General features: G+C 43.6%; 1 protein-coding gene across 3 annotated transcripts in view; it reads left to right on the top strand.

Moving 5' to 3' along the window:
* Nucleotides 1-22645, top strand: part of LOC122563320 (transcription factor ETV7-like) — a 117936-nt gene that overhangs the window by 71732 nt on the left and 23559 nt on the right. The gene's annotated exons all lie outside the window — the stretch shown is intronic.

Raw genomic sequence — 22645 nt, 5'->3', positions numbered from 1 at the left:
CTTGGCATGATGGCGAATACCCTTGGCAACATCGAGAGCATTCTGTCTGGATATATCACTACCTGGTATGGCAACTGTACCATGCAAGATCGAAGACTGTTACAGAGAGTGGTGAACTCAGCCCGGACAATCACAAAAGCCAACCTCCCATCTACAGAATCCATCTACCAGGCCCACTGTCAAGGAAAGGCCGCCAGCATTCTCAAAGATCCACCCCACCTTGGCAATGTTTCTCTACAACCTCTACCATCGGGGAGAAGGTACAGAAGCCTGAACATGCACCAGCCGGTTTCAAAACAGTTTCTACCCTGCTGTTGTTAGAATACTGAATGGACTCTCAAACTCTTAACATTCGCTTGTATCTGTGTTTTTGTATTTGCCGCTGTTTACCTTTTCTTTACTTATCTACGCTACTTAACTCTGTGATCTGCCTGTATTGCTTGCAAGACAAAGCTTTTCACTGTGTCTCTGTACACATGACAGTAAATTCAATTCAATTCAATTCAATTCAAGTCTGTCATTTAAAATTGTAATTGGCCTCACTAGTTCAAAAAAATGAGTGGGCAAAGGCCGCACTTAATTTCTATCTCTCTCATCCATTCCCAATCTCTCTCCCATGACCTGCAGAGACAGGGGATGGTGTTAACATGGACCTCCAGTTTCAAACAGATTTTTCTGAGGACAAAGTAAATCTGTCACAAAAGGGCAGGTTATTGATTGTCATATCTCTCTGTAGTGGGACAGTCATCATGGAAACTCCCTTGTCTGTACCTCACTGTGGTGAGCTTACTTCATTGTAGTAGCAGTTAAATCAACTTGAGCCTGACAAGGCATTTTATTTAAAACAAAAAGGCCTCAAACAAGGGTGAGATGTCCCTTTCCTTCCAGAGAATATAAGACCATAACACCATAAGAAATAGGAGTGGAAGTAAGGCCATTTGGCCCATCGAGTCCACTCCACCATTCAATCATGGCTGATGGGCATTTCAACGCCACTTACCCGCACTCTCCCCATATCCCTTAATTCCTTGTGAGATTAAGAATTTCTCAGTCTCTGCTTTGAAGACATTTAACATCCCAGCCTCCATAAAATAATACTCTACTTGGGTCGCCATTTCAGTAGCCACCATTTTTGCTTCAAAAATCTCTATGCTTAGCTAGAAATTCATACAAAATCCTGAGCTGCAAGGTTCATTTCTAGACGTTTCGTTACCCTACTAGGTAACATCTTCAGTGAGCCTCAGGCAAAGCGATGCCGAAAAGTTCTGATTTCTATTTATATGTTTGGGTAGGTGATGTCATTTCCTGTGGTGATGTCACTTCCTGTTCCTTTTCTCAGTGGGTGGTAGATGGGGTCTAACTTGATGTGTTAGTCCCCATTTACCACCCACTGAGAAAAGGAGCAGGAAGTGACTTCACAGGAAATGACATCACCAACCCAAAGAGGCCCAAACATATAAATAGAAAGCAGGAATTTTCAGCATCACTTTGCCTGAGGCCTGATGCAGAGAGGATCAAGTGTCTCCTCCAAGATCCCATGATATTTCTGTCACTGCCCCACAAAAATTGTAAGACTGTCCCTAAGACAATGGCTTGAAGAAACCAGCCTAAGCATTAGTCACATCAGTGACTAAAACCCCTCACTTGTGAATCAGTTCTCTGCCAAAGGCACACTTGATAGATTTGAGCCTATGGGTAAGAATAAATAAGAAGCATTTTATCAAAATAATGAGAGATTGCAGAGCTCTGAAATGCAGAGGGATCTGAGTGCCCTAGTGCATGAATCCCAGAAGGGTAGGTGCAGCAAGTAATCGGGAAAGCAAAGACAGCAAACCTTGTTTTAACTGGCACTCTCGATAATCCGGCAAAAATAATATACAGTATCTCAAATACCGGAAGCTTACTGTATTATCACAATGTCCAAGTCATCAGTTGAGTGTGAGTGAGAAGGAATTCTGCCAATAAAATTTATTTAAGGCAAAGTTGTATTATTATTTCAGTGATTTATGCTGTAAATAAAATATAACAGTCATGTGTATATCCCCTGCACTATGTATCTATTAGCTATTGTGTGTATTTACACTGATTATATGACTGTAACCTCTTGATCAACTGGAATATTTGATCAATCTGGTCGCATAGGTGCTTGTTAATAAAATGTTTTTTATAAATGTAATGTATATTATGAGGGGAATTGATTGCAAGAGTAGGGAGGTGATACTTTGAGAGCATTAGTGAGACCCCATCTGGAGTACTGTGTACAAGACTAGTCACCATACTTATAGAAGGATATTAATGTATTAGAAGCAGTTCAGAGAAGGTTTACAGACTAGAATCTGGAATAAGCTTATTGCCTTATGAGGAAACGCTTATGAGGAAAGGCCTATATCTGTGGAGTTTACAAGAGTCGAAGGTGACTTAATTTAAACATGTAAGATACTGAGAGGACTTGACCGGGTGGTTGTGAATGTTTCTTCTTATGGGAGAATCTAGAAGTTGGGGCATAGTTTAAAAGTTAATGGTCGCCCATTTAAGACCGAGATATGGAAGCATTTTTTTTCAGGGGATGGGGTCCTCTGGAAGTCTTTTCCTCAAAAGATAGTTGGTGCAGAATCTTTAAATATTTTTAAGGCGGAGGTAGATAGAATCTAGCAAGGGGATAAAAGATTTTCGGGGTTGTACAGGAATGTAGAGTTAAGGTTAAAATCTATCGCCATGATCTTATTGAATGGTGGAGCAGGCTCGATAGACCATGTTTGTGCATTTCAGACTGAACGTTCAGCAGGATGTTGAGAGAATATTGCGCTGCCTGAGACCCCTTTCAGGTGAGATGTTAAGTTGGAATCTGTCATTCTTCCGCCATTTTAGCTGACCCTCCTCAACCAACATGACCAAAAACAGCTTGTCCACTCATTTACTGATGTGCTGGTGTCTCCCGCAGCCACAAGTATGCTTCAAATTAATTCATTGTCACTGAAACGCATTGGAACATTCTGAGAAAAACTCGGTATGACAAATGACTTCATGGTCCCCACATAGTCTCTAAAAGCCAATCTGATCTAGCCCTGGCTCTCACTGAGGTTCCTGAATTTGCTTTCACTGAATGCTGCTGTGTCAAATATGTTCATTCATAAGCACAGAGCACAGTCATAACACCATGGCTGCCTTAATACTGCTCTGGATAATGACCTCTCATAGAGTCATAGAGATGTACAGCATGGAAACAGACCCTTCGGTCCAACCCGTCCATGCCGACCAGATAACCCAATCTAGCCCCACCTGCCAGCACCTGGCCCATATGCCTCCAAACCCTTCTTATTCATATACCCATCCAAATGCATTTTAAATGTTGCAATTGTACCAGCCTCCACAACTTCCTCTGGCAGCTCATTCCATACCCGTACCACCCTCTGTGTGAACAAGTTGCCCCTTAGGTCTCTTTTATATCTTTCCCCTCTCACCCTAAACCTATGCCCTCTAGTTCTGGACTCCCTGACCCCAGGGAAAAGACTTTGCCTATTTACCCTATCCATGCCCCTCTAATTTTGTAAACCTCTGTAAGGTCACCCCTCCGCCTCCGACACTCCAGGGAAAACAGCCCCAGCCTGTTCAGCCTCTCCCTGTAACTCAGATCCTCCAACCCTGGCAACATCCTTGTAAATCTTTTCTGAACTCTTTCACGTTTCACAACATCTTTCCGTTGTAGGAGGGAGACTAGAATTGCATACAATATTCCAACAGTGGCCTAACCAATGTCCTGTACAGCCGCAACATGACCTCCCAACTCCTGTACTCAATACTCTGACCAATAAAGGAAAGCATACCAAACGCCTTCTTCACTATCCTATCTACCTGCAACTCCACTTTCAAGGAGCTATGAGCCTGCACTCCAAGGTCTCTTTGTTCAGCAACACTCCTTACCATTAAATGTATAAGTCCTGCTAAGATTTGCTTTCCCAAAATGCAGCGCCTCACATTTATCTGAATTAAACTCCATCTGCCACTTCTCAGCCCACTGGCCCATTTGGTCAAGATCCTGTTGTAATCTGAGGTTACCCACCTCCAATTTTGGTGTCATCTGCAAACTTCCAACTGCACCTCTTATGCTCGCATCCTAATCATTTATGTAAATGACAAAAGTAGAGGACCCAGCACCGATCCTTGTGGCACTCCACTGGTCACAGGCCTCCAGTCTGAAAAACAACCCTCCACCACCACCCTGTCTTCTACCTTTGAGCCAGTTCTGTATCCAAATGGCTAGTTCTTCCTGTATTCCATGAGATCTAACCTTGCTAATCAGTCTCCCATGGGGAACCTTGTCGAACGCCTTACTGAAGTCCATATAGATCACATCTACCGCTCTGCCCTCATCAATCCTCTTTGTTACTTCAAAAAACTCAATCAAGTTTGTGAGACATGATTTCCCACACACAAAGCCATGTTGACTATCCCTAATCAGTCCTTGCCTTTCCAAATACATGTTAATTAGATTAGATTAGATTAGATTACTTACAGTGTGGAAACAGGCCCTTCGGCCCAACAAGTCCACACCGACTCGCCGAAGCGTATACCACCCAGACCCATACTCCTACATTTACCCCTTCACCTAACACTACGGGCAATTTAGCATGGCCAATTCACCTGACCTGCACATTTTTGGATTGTGGGAGGAAACCGGAGCACCCGGAGGAAACCCGCGCAGACACGGGGAGAATGTGCAAACTCCACACAGAGAGTCGCCTGAGGCGGGAATTGAACCCGGGTCTCTGGCGCTGTGAAGCAGCAGTGCTAACCACTGTGCCACCGTGCCGCCCACATGTACATCCTGTCCCTCAGGATTCCCTCCAACAACTTACCTACCACTAACGTCGGGCTCACTGGTCTATAGTTCCCTTGACTTTACCGCCCTTCTTAAACAGTGGCACCACGTTTGCCAACCTCCAGTCTTCTGGCACCTCATCTGTGTCTATCGATGATACAAATATCTCAGCAAGAGGCCCAGCAATCACTTCTCTAGCTTCCCACAGAGTTCTCGGATACACCTGATCAGTTCCTGGGGATTTATCCACCTTTACCCGTTTCAAGACATCCAGCATTCTCTCCTCTGTAATCTGGACATTTTGCAAGATGTCACCATCTATTTCCCTACAGTCTATATCTTCCATATCCTTTTCCACAGTCAATACTGATGCAAAATACTCGTTTACTATCTCCCCCATTTTCTGCTGCTCCACACAAACGCTGCCTTGCTGATCTTTGTGTGGTCCTATTCTCTCCCTAGTTACCCTTTTGTCCTTAATGTATTTGTAAAAACCCTTTCGGTGCTGTTAAATGAAGAATTGGCTGCATTTCAGATGCCATTGATGTATACAAGGGAGAAATTAGAATATTAGCATTTAGAAATATTTCTTATTGAGATCCTGTATCAGACTGAGTTATATTTCTAGTTGTTCAGCCTGTCTTGTAAATAACACACTGTACTTAGTATAAATGGCACAGTGCCATGTCTCAGTGAGCTGGGGCTGAGCGAATTGCAAAATAGACAGCAGCAAACAGAATGCTGCTGGAAAACCTAGTTTAAGCTGTTTAATACTGAGGAATTTCAGAAAGTTTCCCAATGGTTTCCATTGTCAGTCAATTGCATGGACTCTAACCCTGGTTACTACACAGAGCAGTCAGTGGGACACACCCCAGCCTGTCAGTGAATGGTATTTATCGAATCCTAACAGAGAGGGTTTTGTAGTCAGTTAAACCTGAAGAAATAAATAACTCCACTTATCATCTGCTCTGCAAAGATATTGCGAGGAACTGCTGTTCTGTGCCATAATACATTGAACATCTCTGAGAAATACAAAGAACTTTTGAGGTTCAGCTATTTAAATGGGTCTGTGAGTTTTATCTAGCCATTGTATTTTTAAATACAATTCCTGTGGAGTTTCCTCATTGGCAGTTGACCTTCTAGAACAGAGAGGCTGTTCTTTGACCTTGCAAACAGTGATTGCTATCACTTCTCCCATTGCTTCCATATATGAGTCAATCTACTTCCTTGTCAGTAATTACTCACAGTTCCCATCGCTCGCCTCCCCCACCACTACCTCCCACCATATCTGCTCCAACCAGTTCTGCTCTTCCCCACGATTGGCAATGACAGTTCCAGCTTCACCAGGAAGTAGAGGCTGTTGTCACGGTGACTCAATCAGCAAACAGAGAAACAGAAGGCCGAGAGTTTCAGTTTCATCGGTTCTTTTACGGAACCTGTTCTAATCAGGCACAGAATAGTAAAATAACACAATCCTGAGAGAAATTAGTTACTTCACTCTGCCAGTTTTAAAGGAGCATGTTGCACTCTCATATATTGAACTTCCTTTTAAAAGTCAGTCTTGAATCTGCTTCTGTCATGCCTTCAGATAAAACACTCCAAATGAGGAAAACTTGATGTTTTAAGAAAGATAGACATTTCCTGTCACTTCTGGTTAGTTTATCAGTTCCCTCTGTCTGTATCCCAAGTCACCATTCCTTCTGTCATAGAGTCATCGAGATGCACAGCATGGAAACTGACCCTTTGGTCCAACTCGTCCACACTGACCAGATATTCTAAATTAATCTCGTCACATTTGCTAGCACTTGGCCCATATCCCCCTAAACCCTTCCTATTCATATAGCCATCCAGATGCTGTTTAAATCCTGTAATTGTACCAGCCTCCACCACTTCCTCTGGCAGTTCATTCCATACACGCACACACCTTCTGTGTGAAAAGGTTACTCCTTGGGCTCTTTTCATATCTTTCCCCTCTCACCTTTAACCTGTGCCCTCTAATTTGGTACTCCACTACTCGGGTAAAAACACTTTGGCTATTCACCTTATCCATTGCCCCACATGATTTTATAAACCTCTATAAGGTCACCTCTCAACCTCTGATTCTCCAGAGAAAATAGCTCCAGCCTATGCAATCTCTCTCTGTAGCTCAGACCCTCCAATCCAGGCAACATTCTGGTAAATCTTTTCTGAACCCTTTCAAATTTCACAACATCTTTCCTATAGCAGGGAGACCAGATTGAATGCAGTATTCCAAAAGTGCTACTTGAAAATAGTATTTCTGGATTTATTTGAACATCTCGATCAAATTCCCTTAACCTTTCCTGCTGCAGGGAGATAATCCCAGGTTTACATTTGTCTCAATGTAACTGCCTTTTTGATAGCCTTCTCATGAATTGATTACTTAATTAAGACTCAGTAACGTGTAAAGATGGCAGGTGATGCGTTGTGACTGCCGAGTGTGGCAGCTTTGTGTTGCTAGTGTGATCCATGGCAAACACTTCTCCAGTAAGTGTCTGCAACTCTGGCAACGCCAGCTCAGAACTGATGAGCTGGAGGCTGAGCTGCAGACACCCGGACATTTGTGTCAGAAGGTGGTCAAACATTTTATGGGCAGATATTGAAGCTCTGGTAGATGAAAAGGCTGGAATCTCAGACTTTAGCCAGTTGTTCAACAGGTTTGAGCTTCTTGAAGTCTGCGTGAATGAGAGTGGGTGCTGCACAGTAATTAATCAAACTGAATATGACACTCTGGTACAGGAAGTCATAGAAACATAGCAAATAGGAGCAGGAAGAGGCCATTCAGCCCTTTGAGCCTCCCCTATGTAGTTAGCATTTCAGGTAAAGGGAGTTAACAGAAATTTTGGGGGTAGTATAGTCAATATTGTTAGCTAATGGTAAACCTTATGGAATGGAGAGAATTGATGTTAAGGATAGAGAGAGAAGTGATAAAGAGTTGGTAGTCTGGATGGGTTTTCACATGAACAGCATGTGAGCAATGGCATTCTGCAGGGATTTATACTGGGACCTCAACTATTCATTGATTCATGACTAAAATAATTGAATGGAGAGTCTAGCAATGACAATAAGATCACTGGCATTGTCAATAGCCCAGACAGAAATGTAACAATACAAAGCTGTGAACAGACAAAGTGAATTATAAAAAGATGGATCACATGAAGTTTCAAATCGGCAAATCTGGCATCATCCAAGTTGGATGAGGAGAGTAGAGGATGTTCTAAATGTTGAGTAGTGAGAAACAGCAGGGACCCAAATACTGAGAAACCCTTCCATTGATTAGTGATGTAATGAAGGGCTTGGCCTCTGCTCATCTCTTGCGTGCCTCACCATCTTCCACCTGCCTCGTCTGGTGCTCATCAAAGCTCCCATTTTCAAGTTCAATGACATATCTGAGAATGCATGGAGTAGTTGCCTGTTGTCTTCCTTGTGCTTAAAGCAGGCACAAGTTCGCTTCCTGAAGGATCTTCCACTTGGAAACAGCCATTGTCCTGTCAGGTTCCAGCTCTTCCACAATCAGCTGTCACCAGTTTTGCAATTGGCTATGGCACGTAGCCATGAGCATTGCACCCTCACCTGCCAGATGACTGTTTACACAATGACCGAACTCTCTGTCATGACCCTGCTATCCTTGACATCTGTATGGACCTCATTAAAATCAATGTTGGTACAATAGTGACCTTTCTATCTTGTGGAATGGAATACTAGGGGGGAAAAGTCAGGTACAGCTCCAGTAAGATGCTGCCCAGACTAACCATGAATTTTACTGGAAACTCTACTTTAGGCATGTTGTTATGGACCACGCCAGGCCCTCTCAAAACATTTCAATAAAGTAGTCGGGATCCTAACTTTGCTCGTTGTTTAAGCAGGATATCCCAGGAGTGATGCAACTGGCCCAACCACTTAGTTTTCAACAAAAAATAATTTATCTGCAAGATTACCGAATGAAATGCAAACAAAAGAGAACGGAACTTAACCTCTCCGAAAACAAACATTAGCCCACCTGTTCCAAGTACATGCTGCAATCCCCATAAACACCCCTTTGCAAAGAAAGGAAAAATCTAAGATAGGTTCTTACAGGAGACATGTCAGAGAGAGGGAGGGAGGATCAGCAGCTTCACAACTGACTGACTGACTGCTCTCAGTGAACAGCCAGACTGCTAAAACCAAACCAAACCAGAGAAAAGCTGAGTGCTGGTGGAGGGTTGCTTTTCAGACTGGAGACCTGTGACCAGTGGTATGCCCCAAGGTTGGGTGCTCGGTCCACTGCTATTCATCATTTACATCAGTAATTTGGATGTGAACATGGGAGATATAGTAAGTAGGTTTGCAGATGTCACCAAAATTGGAGGTGTAATGGACAGCAAAAAAGGTTACCTCAGAGTACAATGGGATCTTGATCAGATGGGCCAACAGGCTAGGAGTGGCAGATGGAGCTTAATTCAGATAAATGTGAGGTGCTGCATTTTGCAAAGACAAACCACACCAGGACTGAGACACTTAATGGTATGGTCCTAGGGAATGTTGCTGAACAAAGAGACCTTGGAGTGCAGGTTCATAGCTCCTTGAACATAGAGTCACAGGTAGATAGGATAGTGAAGAAGGCGTTTGGTATGCTTTCCTTTATTGGTCAGAATATTGAGTACAGGAGTTGGGAGGTCATGTTGCGACTGTACAGGACATTGGTTAGGCCACTTTTGGAATATCGTGTGCAAATCTGGTCTCTTTTCTATCAGAAAGATGTTGTTAAACGTGAAAGGGTTCAGAAAAGATTTACAAGGATGTTGCCAGGGTTGGAGGATCTGAGCTACAGGGAGAGGCTGAACAGGCTGGGGCTGTTTTCCCTGGAGCGTCGGAGGCTGAGGGGTGACCTTATAGAGGTTTACAAAATTATAAGGGGCATGGATAGGGTAAATAGGCAAAGTCTCTTCCCTGGGGTGGGGGGGTTCAGAAGTAGAGGGCATAGGTTTAGGGTTTGAGGGGAAAGATATAAAAGAGACCTAAGGAGCAACCTTTTCACACAGAGGGTAGTACATGTATGGAATGAGTTGCCAGAGGAAGTTGTGGAAGCTGATACATTTGCAACATTTAAGAGGCATCTGGATGGGTATATGAATAGGAAGGGTTTGGAGGGATATGGGCCAGGTGCTGGCAGGTGGGACTAGATTGGGTTGGAATATCTGGTCGGTGTGGACGGGTTGGACCGAAGGGTCTGTTTCCATGCTGTACATCTCTATGACTCTATAACTGGCCACTCCCCTTTCATTGTGTTTCTTTTTAAACTGGAAAACTTTTTGCCCTCGGCAGTATCTGTTAGCTTTAATCAAACTGGCCCTAAAACCCTTCAAACCTAGGCCTTTCGGAATCGCTGCTTTTACAACCTCTCTGAGAAAAAAGCCAAGGAGTGCATAACCTTGTTAAAGGAGCAGCTTAAACTCTAGAGAGAGTTTTGTGATTCTCAAAATTGGGACTATGCTTGTTGGTGAGGGTAGAGAATGAGGTGTGAACAGAGGGAAGTGGGAGTGACAGTAAAATCACAGGGGAGCCAGAGGGGGTGAGCTGTCTGACCAGGTTCTGTTGTCGGGAGGTTTTACCGGCAGTGGGAAGGGCTTTGGACCAGCTTCCCAGCAAGAGAAGCAATCGACAAGGCAGTTTCAGTGCTCCCAGCCGTTTTCTCAGAGGAAGGAACCAGTAGATGTGTTGTGTTTGGACACTCAGACGTGGTTTGATAAGGTATCTCACAAAAGGTTAAGTCATACCTAAAGAGTCCACAGTGTTAGAGGTAGGATAAATAATTGACTCGTGCATAAAACAGAGTGGGGTAAGGCGACCTGTGACCAGTGGAGTTCCACAGGGACCAGTGCTGGGACCACAACAGTACAATGTATATTAATGACACGGGGGAGGAAATGGATGTATTGCAGCCACACTTGCAGGCAACACAAAATAGGTTGAACGGCAGGTTATGACAGGAATACAAACAATTTACAGGGAGAGGTTGACAGGTTAAACAAATGGGGAAAAGTGTTGGCAAATGGGGTATAAACATTGGGCAAACATGGGGTTGGAAGGGAGAACAAAAGAACAGAATATTATTTAAATGGAGAAGAACTGCAGAAAGCTGTAACACAAAGGGACTTGGGTACTTGTGCACAAACGCAGAAAGCAAGCACAGAGGTGCAGCAGGTAATTGGGAAGGTGAATGGAATGTTGGGCCTTATTTCAAGGGGGTTGGAGTATTAGAGTAGGATGGGATGCACTTTGGAGGGTCGGTGTAGACTCGACAGGCCAAATGGTATCTTTTTGTAGGGATTCTATGATTCAAAGGTCAAATCTGAGACTGATTAATTTTTGTTATCCAAAAAATATTAAAGGATATCATGTAAAGAACAGCGGGTGGTGTTGTTATGTAGAACCATAGAACAGGAGTAAGCCATTCGGCCCATCCAAACTGCTCTGCCAGTTAATCATCCAATTGAATAACCTGTTCCTGTTTTCTCACCGTACCCTTTGATTCCTTTAGCCCTAAGAACAATATCTAATGCCTTCTTGAAAACATGCAGTGTTTTGGCCTCTGTTGTGGCTCACACTACTCTCTGGGTGAAGATAATTCTCCACATCTCAATCTTAAATGGCCAACTCCATATCCTAAGACTGTGACCCATGTTTCTGGACTCCCTGGTCATTGGAAACATCCTTCCTGTATTTACCCTGTTGAATCCTGTTTGAATACTCTTGGTTCCTATGAATTTCCACAAACTCCCACCCACTGTTTTAAACTCCAGTGAACAAAGTCCTAACCAATCTACTCTTTATATGTCAGTCCTGCCACCCCAGGAATTAGACTTTTGTTGCTCTCCCTCCATAGTCAGAACATTCGTCCTCAAATAAAGAGACCAAATCTGCAGACAATATTGCAGGGATGGTCTCACCAAGTATGATTGCAGCAAGTATACCTGTTCCTGTACTCGAATCCCCTCGCTATGAAGGCCAACATACCATTTACCTTCTTCACCATCTGCTGCCCCTGCAATGCTTCCTTTCAGTGATTGGTGTACAAGGACACCCAGGTCTCATTGTACCTCCCCCCTTTCCTAAACTGTCACCAGATAATAACCTGCCTTCCTCTTTTTGCTACCAAAGGGGATAATCTCACATTTATCCCCATTATACTCATCTGCCATGCATTTGCCCACACACTCAACTTGTGCAGATCATTCAAGATTTGATTGAACATCTGTACAATCTTGAGGGGCAAATGAGCCTGATTATGTTCCTAAGTTCCTATAATATTTCTCTTCATTCTTCCTTCTAAAACAAATTTCTTCACATTTATCTGTGCTCTGTATCTTCCCAGCCCTTTGGCCTGCCCATGTTGCTCAGAGAACTAGTTAACATTCACCTGTATATTCTGCAATTATGTCCTGCTTACTAAGGTTCTGATCATTAATATACATCAACAACGGAAGGGCTGTGTAATAAGCCCTGGCAAACACCACTCTAATCTTCTCAGAAGCCTGAGAATCGTCTATATAAAACAAACTCTCTGCTTCTGATTCCTGAGCCAGTTTCAGATCAGCGGCCTGAATCATTATCACAAGTCAGCTCAATGATATATTTGGAGAAAGTGAGGACTGCAGATGCTGGAGATCAGATGTGAGAATGTGGTGCTGGAAAAGCACAGTAGGTCAGGCAGCATCCGAGGAGCAGGAGAATCGACTTTTCAGGCAAAGGCCTTTCGTCAGGAAGGATTCATGGAGGATTTCTCTCTACATGGCATAGCAACCTTCCTCACTATTCTCTTGAACCAACTCATTACCCACACTCCAATGGTAGCCACTTGTCCTCCCATTATCACCACTGCCAGGACTCCCTGGCACTGGCTAGTGCTGGTGATCCACTGTTGCCCTGATTGGCTCCTATCAATTGTCTCCAACATATCAGAGGGGAATTGTCACTTCACTTTGCTGATGAGACTTGGAGCTCCTGGTGGCCCGGGGTGTGTGGATATCGCTGCCCAAGGAACATGTTGTGGGATTTTAAAAAATTCATTTGTGGGATGAGGGTGCCACTGGCTAGACCAACATTTAGTGCTCATCCCTAATTGTCCAGAGAGCAGCTAAGTGTCAGCCATATTCCGGTGGGTCACATGTAAGAATGACAGTTACCTTCCCAAAGGAACTAGATGGGTTTTCTGATAGTTGGCAACAGTTTCATGATCATCATTAGAATCTTATTTACAGTTTTTAAAAATTGAATGCAAATTCATCATCTGCCATGGTGGGATTCAAACCCGATCACCCAGAATATTACCTTGGTCTTTGGGTTAACAGTCTAGTGAGAATACCACTAGGCCATCACCTCACCCAAGTGCTATGTATTGAGATGACAGGAAGGTGATGGCTGTCAGCTGGTTACCTGTGCTTGCCACCAGCTTTCCCCACTGGTTGATATAGTTGATTCATCTGATGCCTGCAGCCAAGTTGGAGCAGCAGTGAGTTTGGAATCACCAGCTACCTGCTCTGACTTTTCTGTTCAGAATTGTTGCTATCGGGTTTCTATATGTGGGTGGGAGAATGGGGAACTGAGCATTAATGAGGTGAGGTGACACATTAAAGAAAATGGTAATGCGTATACTGATAGATCCGTCGTTATCTTGCCATTCATAACTTGGTGGCAAAAAGGGACTTTTTGCTCTCAATCTCGAGCACCCCCTCTCCGCTGATCTCTCCCAAGTTTTACAACTCTTGCATCATTGCCTTTTGTTATTGAAGTACCGACTCCACAATTGCAATATTTAAAAAACATTTAGATAGATACATGGATAGGAAAGGATTGGAGGTGGGACAAGTTTAGTTTGAGATTATGTTCAGCATGGACTGGTTGGACCAAAGGGTCTGTTTCTGTGCTGTATGACTTTTATGTTTCCATTGCGCCTTTATTCTTATTGCCTTTTACTTCCCCAACCAATTTATTGTGAGGTACTTTTACCAAATGTTTTTTCCTCCCCAAGTTCAGAAATATGTCAATCACATTAGCCTAGACACTGCTTCCTCTCAGTTACTACATCAAAAGCCTGATCACGTTACTTGACCGTGACTCTGCTGCTGATCATCTTCTGGATTATTGTCTCTGCTGGAGGGATTTTCCTCACCCCCCCCCCCCTCAAGAAGCAACAAGGGCAGATAATGGGGCGGTTAAGTTTCAGGAGATTGTTCCCGCCTTCCTGCCTCAGGTCAGTTCTGAGCAAGAGGCCCACAATTGCTGCCAATTGAGGTCCTTTTCGACCCACAAATTCCTCGTCGTACCTGGACCGCAATTCCCTCAGGCTGCAAGCAATATGAGAAAGATTTGGCCTACCTGACTGGTGAGCTAATGGGGCCTTGGCTGTCCACAGATGCTGCCAGACCTGCTGAGATTTTCCAGCAATTTCTGTTTTTGTTTCTGATTTCCAGCTTCAGTAGTTCTTTGAGCTTTTTATTTAGTGCTGGCTGTCGGTGTGTTTGGGGGGGTTAAGCAGGGGTGGGGCTCTATCGTTCTACATTAAAATGTGAAAGATTGAGGGACAGGACCTCAGGCAGGGTGGAAAACACAGAGAGGGACTCTCCTGTTGTTACTTCTTGCTCCCACCCATCCCCCTTTCTCCACAAGGCAGGACTTCTTAGTAATTTGGGCAGGAAATCTGCCAATGCCCAATCAACTGTCTGATTGACAGAGTTAGGCCTGGGCCCAGTTTCTGGGCTCCTCTCCAGGAACCATTTTTCTCCTAAGTACCTCTACACAGCTAATGTTGAAGCTGCTGTCTCCCTCTCATCTTTCTCAGGCAGCATTTAACCCTCTGGTCCCACCCCATATCCAAGCAGGATTGGAAAAGTTCAGTTACAACCTTTTGAGTCTCCAGTGTTACATCCCTCAGTACCTAGAATGCAGTCCATGTGGACTGGATAATGCCCTAATGTACCCTTTGGAATACAATATCTGGGGATGCAGTCTCCTGGCAATTGGTGCAAATCTATTGAATGTGCTTATATCGGAGAAATTTAACTATCCAATTAAAATACATTACAGAATATATGTACTAAACTTCAGTAATGGTATAAATTCAGAGTTCAAATTACAGATGTACTTTTTCTCTGTATCTACTATTTGTTGTAAATGGTATATTCTTATTTATGTCTCATGATGTTACTGGGTTTAAGTTGCTCTCTAGGAGGGTATCTGAAATGATCGTGATAGTGTTTGAGTAATTTCATTGCTAGCTTCTGCTTGACTGGTTATTTTCATGTATTGACATTATTTAGATTTATTTTTAGCACCCCTTGTGCCAGCTTTAAATTGGCATATTCCACAAATGGTACAGTGTTGCCCAACAAGGTGTGGATGTTGTCAAGATTTTGCAAATTGTTACATTAAACGTGAGGATATTTATAAACAGAGAAACATAGAAAGTAAGAGCAGGACTAGGCCATTCGAGCCTGCTCTGCCATTTAATATGAATATTCAACTCAGCCCCGTGTTCTCTCTTTCTCCCCTTACCCTTTGATTCCTTTAGCTCTAAGAATTTATTATAATCCCTAACTCCCTCTTGAAAACATTCAATGTTTTCACCTTGACAGTTTCTCATGGCAGAGAATTCCACAGGCTCACCACTCTCTGCATGAGGACATTTCTCCACATCAGTCCTAAAGTTTGGGAGAAGATTTGTAGCTCGGGTGCTTGTTGTTGTGGTTCTGTTCGCCGAGCTGGGAATTTGTGTTGTAGACGTTTCGTCCCCTGTCTAGGTGACATCCTCAGTGCTTGGGAGCCTCCTGTGAAGCACTTCTGTGATGTTTCCTCCGGCATTTATAGTGGCTTGTCTCTGCCGCTTCCGGTTTTCAGTTCCAGCTGTCCACTGCAGTGGCCAGTATATGGGGTCCAGGTCGATGTGTTTGTTGATAGAATCTGTGGATGAGTGCCATGCCTCTAGGAATTCCCTGGCTGTTCTCTGTTTGGCTTGTCCTATAATAGTAGTGTTGTCCCAGTCGAACTCATGTTGCTTGTCATCTGTGTGTGTGTGGCTACTAAGGATAGCTGGTCGTGTCGTTTCGTGACTAGTTGGTGTTCATGGATACGGATCGTTAGCTGTCTTCCTGTTTGTCCTATGTAGTGTTTTGTGCAGTCCTTGCATGGGATTTTGTACACTATGCTGGTTTTACTCATGCTGGGTATTGGGTCCTTTGTCCTTTGTCCTTTGTCCTCCTGGTGAGATGTTGTCTGAGGGTGGCTGTTGGTTTGTGTGCTGTTATAAGTCCTAGTGGTCGTGGTAGTCTGGTGGACAGCTGGAACTGACAACCGGAAGCGGCAGAGACAAACCACTGAGGATGTCACCCAGACGGGACGAAACGTCTGCAACACAAATTCCCAGCTTGGCGAACAGAACCACAACATCAGTCCTAAATAGCCTACCCTTAAACTGTGAATCCTTGGTCAGTGGGAAGATCCTTCCTGCGACTACCCTGTCTAGTCCAGCTAGAAATTTATATCTCCACAAGATCTCCATTAAAGATCCCCATTCAGAGCAGAAGAGATTAAGGAATGATTTGATGTATAAGGTTTTATAAATTATTAAGTATAGCTAGGAAGAATCGGGCCAGTATTTATATAGCACCTGACTTGGACTCCAAGTCCAAGAAGTATTTTTAAAATGTGGTTTTACTGTAGTAATGTTTGCAGATGTGACTGCCAATTTAGACAGTGGCAAATTATGCCAATTCCTAGGGAATTTGATTTTTAGTGATAGGATGAATGTTAGCAAGGACGCTGGAAGCACTCTCTCATATTTCATATAGTATCCCTTGGGATAAGTGATTGAGTGTTTTCATGACTTAGCTGAAGTCAACACCTCTGACAATGCAGCTCTCTCTCCGTTTTGCACTGAAGGATCAGCCTAGGTAACATGCCTCTGAAATTGGTCTTAAATCAATAACTTTCTGAATCCAAAGCCTGGATGCAACGACTTTTTAAAAAGAGGCTGACACCTGGGGAAGGGAAAGATTTTGTTAAAAAAATCTACCTACAGCACATGGACTGCAATGACTCAGGAACGCAACTCATCACTGCCTTCTGAAGGGCACCTAGGGTCAGACCCTAGTCACCAGCCCAGCCAATGATGGCCACATCCGACAAATGTTCTTTTTTCAAAAATCTTTATCTGTGGTTTGACCCACAATGCCCTTAGGGAGGCACTTCTATAATTTTGACCCAGCGACAGTGAAGGAACGGTGGTATATTTCCAAGTCAGGATGGTGAGTGGCTTGGTGGGGAACTTGAAGGTGGTGGTGTTTCCATATATCTGCTGCCTCTGTCCTTCTGGTTGGAAGTGGTCATGGGTTTGGAAAGTCTGCCTGAGATCTTTGGTGAATTTCTGCCATACATCTTGTAGATGGTACACACTGCTGTTGCTGAGTGTCAGTGGAGAGGGACTAGATGCTTGAGGATGTGGTGCCAATCAAGCAGGCTGCTTGTCTTGGGATGGTGCCTAGTTTCTTGAGCATTGTTGGAGCTGCACTCATTCAGGCAAATGTGGAGTATTCCATCACACTCCTGACTTGTTTTTAAAGGGAATCAATCAATCCCTCCAGACTAAGAGTAAAGGCTTCAGGTGGTGTGGAAATCGTACCTCTATGCACCAGCACTGTGTAGAAGATTCAACAAAACACATTAAGTTCAAAACAGCCCTCTGAACTATAACCTTTATATCGTCTTCACACCAGGTATTCCTCAATCATGCCAGCCCATACTGTCTCCATGCCAACCTATGCCCCTATACCTACCAGCTGGCCCTTTATAGCTGCTCTGCGAAATTCAGGTCAACAAATGCCTACCCACACTCCTAAACTTACCACCTTTTACCATTCCATCTACTGGGCCAGCTTATCCAGTGTCCACCATGAGTAGACCCTGGACCCATAAGACTTCGGAGCAGAAGAAGGCCATTCAGCCCATCAAGTCTGCTCTGCCATTCAATGCGATCCTGGCTGATCCAACAATTCTCAACTTCATTTCCTTGACTTTTCTCCATAACCCTTGAATCCTTTACTGATTAAAATCTGTCTGTGTCCAATTTGAATACACTTAATAGCCCAGTCTGGAGAACCCTCTGCAGTAAAGAATTCCACAGATTCACTACCCTCTGAGAGAAACAGTTCCTTGTCACTTTCCTAAGAACCTTGTGCATGTCAATAAGGTTGTCTCTCGTTGCAAGTTTTTGCCCACCCTTAACCTGATTTGATTCATTATTGTCACATGTGCCTAGGTACAGTGAAAAGTGTTGTTTTGCATGTAAAACAGGCAGATCATACTGTACAAAAGTGCACGAGGGTAATGGAACAGGGCGAGGAATACAATGTAATGGCTGCAGAGAAGGTGGACAAAAAGCGAGATTAACATTAAGTTTAAAATTTGAGAGGTCTATTCAGAAATCTAATAACAGCAGGGAAGAAACTAGTCTGAATCTGTTGGTCTGTATGTTTAAGCTTTTAAATCTCCTGCCACGCTGGGCACAAGAGGTTGGAAGAGATTATAACCAGCATGGGAGGGGTCTTCGATGATGTTGGCTGCCTCCCTGAGGCAGTGAGAACTGTAGATGCAGTCAATGGTTAGAAGGTTGGCTTGCGTAATGGTCTGGGCTGCATTCACAAATCTCTAATTTCTTATGGTCCTGGGCAGAGCAATTGCCATACCAAGCTGTGATGCATCCAGATTGCATGTTTTCCATGGCGGATCTATAAAAATTGGTAAGAATCTTTATGGACATGCTGAATTTCCTTAGTCTCCTGAGGAAGTAAAGTGTAGTTGTGCTTTATTGACTGGTACATCAATGTGGTTAGACTAGGACAGATTGTTGGTGATTGTCATTCCTAAGAATTTGATGTTGTTGACCATCTCCACCTTAGAGTTTAGTGTGTGGTGCTGGAAAAGCACAGCAGGTCAGACAGCATCCGAAGAGCAGGAGAATCAACATTTTGGGCAAAAGCCCTTCAGGAATGAGGCTGTGAGGGGAGGGGGTGGTGAGATAAATGGGAGGGGGGTGGGGTTGGGGTAAGGTAGCTGAGAGTGGATGGAGGTGGGGGTAATGGTGATAGGTCGGAGAGGAGGGTGTGGGACAGGTCATGAGGATGGTGCCGAGTTGGAAGGTTGGAACTGGGGTAAGGTGGGGAGGGGAAATGAGGAAACTGGTAAGATCCACATTGATGCCCTGGGGTTGGAGGGCCCCAAGGCAGAAGAGGAGGTGTTCTTCCTCCAGGCATGGGGTGGTAAGGGAGTGGTGGCGGAGGAGGCCCAGGACCTGCATGTCCTTGGCAGAGTGGGAAGGGAAGTTGAAGTGTTTGGCCACGGGTGGTGGGGTTGGTTGGTGTCACTCCACCTTAGCACCACTGATGCAGGCCAGGGGTATTCCTTCCACCTTGCTTCCTGAAGTAAATGACTAACCTTTTTATTTTGCTGATGTTGAGGGAGAGATTATTATCTCTACACCGTGCCACCAAGCACTCTATTTCTTTCCTGTATTTCTGTCTTGTCATTGTTTGATATCCAGCTTACAAAGGTGGTGTCATCAGTGAACTGGTAGATGGAGTTAGAATGAAATTTGGCTATACAGTCATGAGTGTATGGGGAGTATAGTAAGTGGCTGAATACACAGCCTTGTGAGGCAGTGGTGCTGAGGATTATTGTGGAAGAAATGTCACATATTCTTATTGATTGCGGTCTGTGGGTCAGGAGGTCAAAGATCCCGTTGCAGAGGGCGGAGCAGAGATCTTGGTCTTGGAGTTTGCAGATTAGTTTGGTTGGAATTATGATGTTAAAGGCAGAGCTGTAGTCGATAATTCGGAGCCCAGCCTGTCTATATCCACAGCAAACTCATCGTATTACCCTCATCATTTGCCTTCAGACCTACTCTTGTGTCACATACTGATTTTAAAAGAAGTAAATTTCCATTATGTCAATGTATTTCAGACTTCACTGTATTAGCAAAAATACCCCTGCTCATTTAAAATACATTTACTAAATTTAAATTCCTTCACTTCATAAAAACAAAAAAGTAATTCAACTACAATGAGCGTTGAAATTCAAAGTTGCACATCAGAGTCCAAAATTACTTGTGGCTGTCAAATTGTGAAATGGAAATCGCCCCACTATCATAACATAGCCTTATGAAATCAGTCAGATGGTACTAATCCAGTAATGCAAATCTTTGAGTTGGTAGCAACCACATTGAAATGGAACACTTTATTTTTCAACTCTGTGGACATCTTTCCTACAAAGATTAAAAGGTTAAAAAGATATAAAGGAACTTTGACTGGTCTCTTCACCAGTTTGGCACGTCTTTTATAATTTGACGGTTTGATGCCTACATTAATTTATGCACTTGTTTCCACACAGTCTCAAAGAGCACCTGGCATCTCTCAATCAGTTACCTTACCTGTCCAAAAGGGCTGATTTATTGCTGTAAGGGTTCCATACTCCACCTCTTTCAAAGGTGTCCTGGAGCCGATCTAAAGAGGTACCTGGTCATACAAAGGAGCTCCTGACCTACTCATACCTTGTCCTGTTCTGCACATTCTGGGGTACGTACACTTGCCTCACCAACCACACAAGGACAGGAGACTGCTCAACCAAATTCCCAGCCCCATGAAGATAACAAAGGCCTTGTACAGGGGCATTCTTCGGGATTTCTGAGAATTTCTGCTGTTTTTCTTTCCATGAACGAAAGGCCATACCTTACAATCAAACATTGCAGTAAAATTTCTATCTAACTATTAAATTGAACATTTTAAACTGTGTTTCAATTCAGTCTGTGGTTTATTTCAAAGCCACTTGTGACTGGGATACACCCTGTGTTGTTGCCTCCTCCATCAGGCAGTGAACCAAGCCCAGAGACTGAAAGAGGCAGATTTAGGGGGATTGTTAAAATGTTTGTTCATGCAATGGAACCAGTGAATGCTGAAGAGCTCCTTCAAAACTGACTTATTAAAAATTGATGAAGGCATCACTGGCTGGGCCATCATTTATTACCCATCCTTAACTGCCCCTGAGAAGGTGGTGGTGAGCTGCCTTCTTGAACCACTGTTATCCATGTGCCACAATGCCCTTGGGAAGGGAATCCCAGGATTTTGATGCAGTGACATTAAAGAAGTGGTGATATGTTTCCAAGTCAGGATGTTGAGTGACTTGGAGAGGAACTTGCAGGTGTGGTGTTCCCATATATCTGCTGCCTTTCTTCTAGACGAAAGTGGTCGTGGTTTTAGACGGTGCTGTTTTGGTGAATTTCTGCAGTGCATCCTGTAGATGCTGTCACAGCAGAAAGGCTGGTGATGGTGGTCTGCCCTCATTCTTATCCTACACTCACATACTTTGCTGGAAAGAGAAATGCTGGCCAGAATCTTGGAATCGGGTCCTGCCCCCAAGTCATCCTGAGTCAGCAGAAATTCAGGCCATATGATGTAAAGCAGAAATCAGGAGAGTGTTTCCTTTGTACAGAAAGTGTGATGCTGGAGGAGTCACTATCAAAATTCAACATTTGAGGGTCAGTTTGCCAGGGTATCTAAAGGAATTAGGAATAAAGGGATGAGTTATACTGCATATTGTCAAGGTTAAACACGAACACAGTCTGTTGTTACAAAATGACTTCTTCTTGTTTCACTGTTATAATGTACTGACACCAGTTCCCAGTGCTTTTGTTAACAGCACAGAGGCTTATTACAAATAATCTTGTAATTTTTCCTTTATAAATATTTATCTAATTCCCTTTTGAAAGTTATGATTGAATCTGCTTACAATTCTCTTTCTGGCAGTACCTTCCTGAATGTGATAACTCACTTGGATGAATATTGTCCAGGAAATATTAAGACACTTGGATTTGATACATTGTATGTTGCAGGTAGTTACATAATGGAGATCCACATGTAAATCAGTAATGATTTAAACACTCAAGGGAGTGGGAATGTTTAAAAAGAGAACAGAGGTCAATAGTTTTTTTCTGTCTCAGTCTGCTCGTTTGTTGCTGCTGCTGCTTTTCAAACTGCAATCCACTTCAAACCTGGTGGTCACCTCTGGGTCTTAAGAACATTAGAACGAGAAGCAGGAGTAGGCTATCTGTCCCCTTGAGCCCTGCTCCACCATTCAATAAGATCTTTTTGTGGACTCAGTTCCACTTACCCGCCCACTCACCATAACCCTGAATTCTTTCACTCACTGTTTAAAAATCTATCTTTGCCTTAAATTGCGTCATTGGGCAGGGATTTACACGGATTCACAACTCCTTGGATGAAGTAGTTCCTCCTCAACTCAGTCCTAAACCTGCTCCTTCCTATTTTGAAGCTACTTCTTTCTAGTAACAAAAATAATGGTAATAATTATCAGTCAATCTCCACTGATAATGGATTACCATCTTTCTATCTGTTGAAGGATGCCTCCATTGCGCTGGAAGCTGGAGTCGGAGCTAGGGCCAGGATTTCTACCTCAGCACACTTGTCAGCAAAGGTGGAGGTGATGGTGGGTGGGATTAAAAATGGGACTGAGAGTTCTGAAATGAACGGGTGTTTCAGAAATGAGGGACATGAGAAGATCAGGGAAAGTGAGTGATCAGTTACTGAGAATCGAGCTTTCTGTCATCATGAAAATGAACTGAACAGTGTTTCAGAGATCGAAACTTACCGTCTTGGAAGATTGACTGGATTGTGCATTAGAACTCAACCAAGGTTCAGATAGGAGTGAGGTATACAGAGATTTATAAAGCAAATTAGTTCAAGGGCTGTTCACCCCTAATTACAT

This window comes from Chiloscyllium plagiosum, unplaced genomic scaffold (genome assembly GCF_037043375.1).
Source record: "Chiloscyllium plagiosum isolate Xiang-an unplaced genomic scaffold, Cpla_swu_hap1 HiC_scaffold_26, whole genome shotgun sequence".
NCBI classification, from domain to species: Eukaryota; Metazoa; Chordata; class Chondrichthyes; order Orectolobiformes; family Hemiscylliidae; genus Chiloscyllium; species Chiloscyllium plagiosum.
This window is presented reverse-complemented; position numbering and strand designations above follow the sequence as displayed.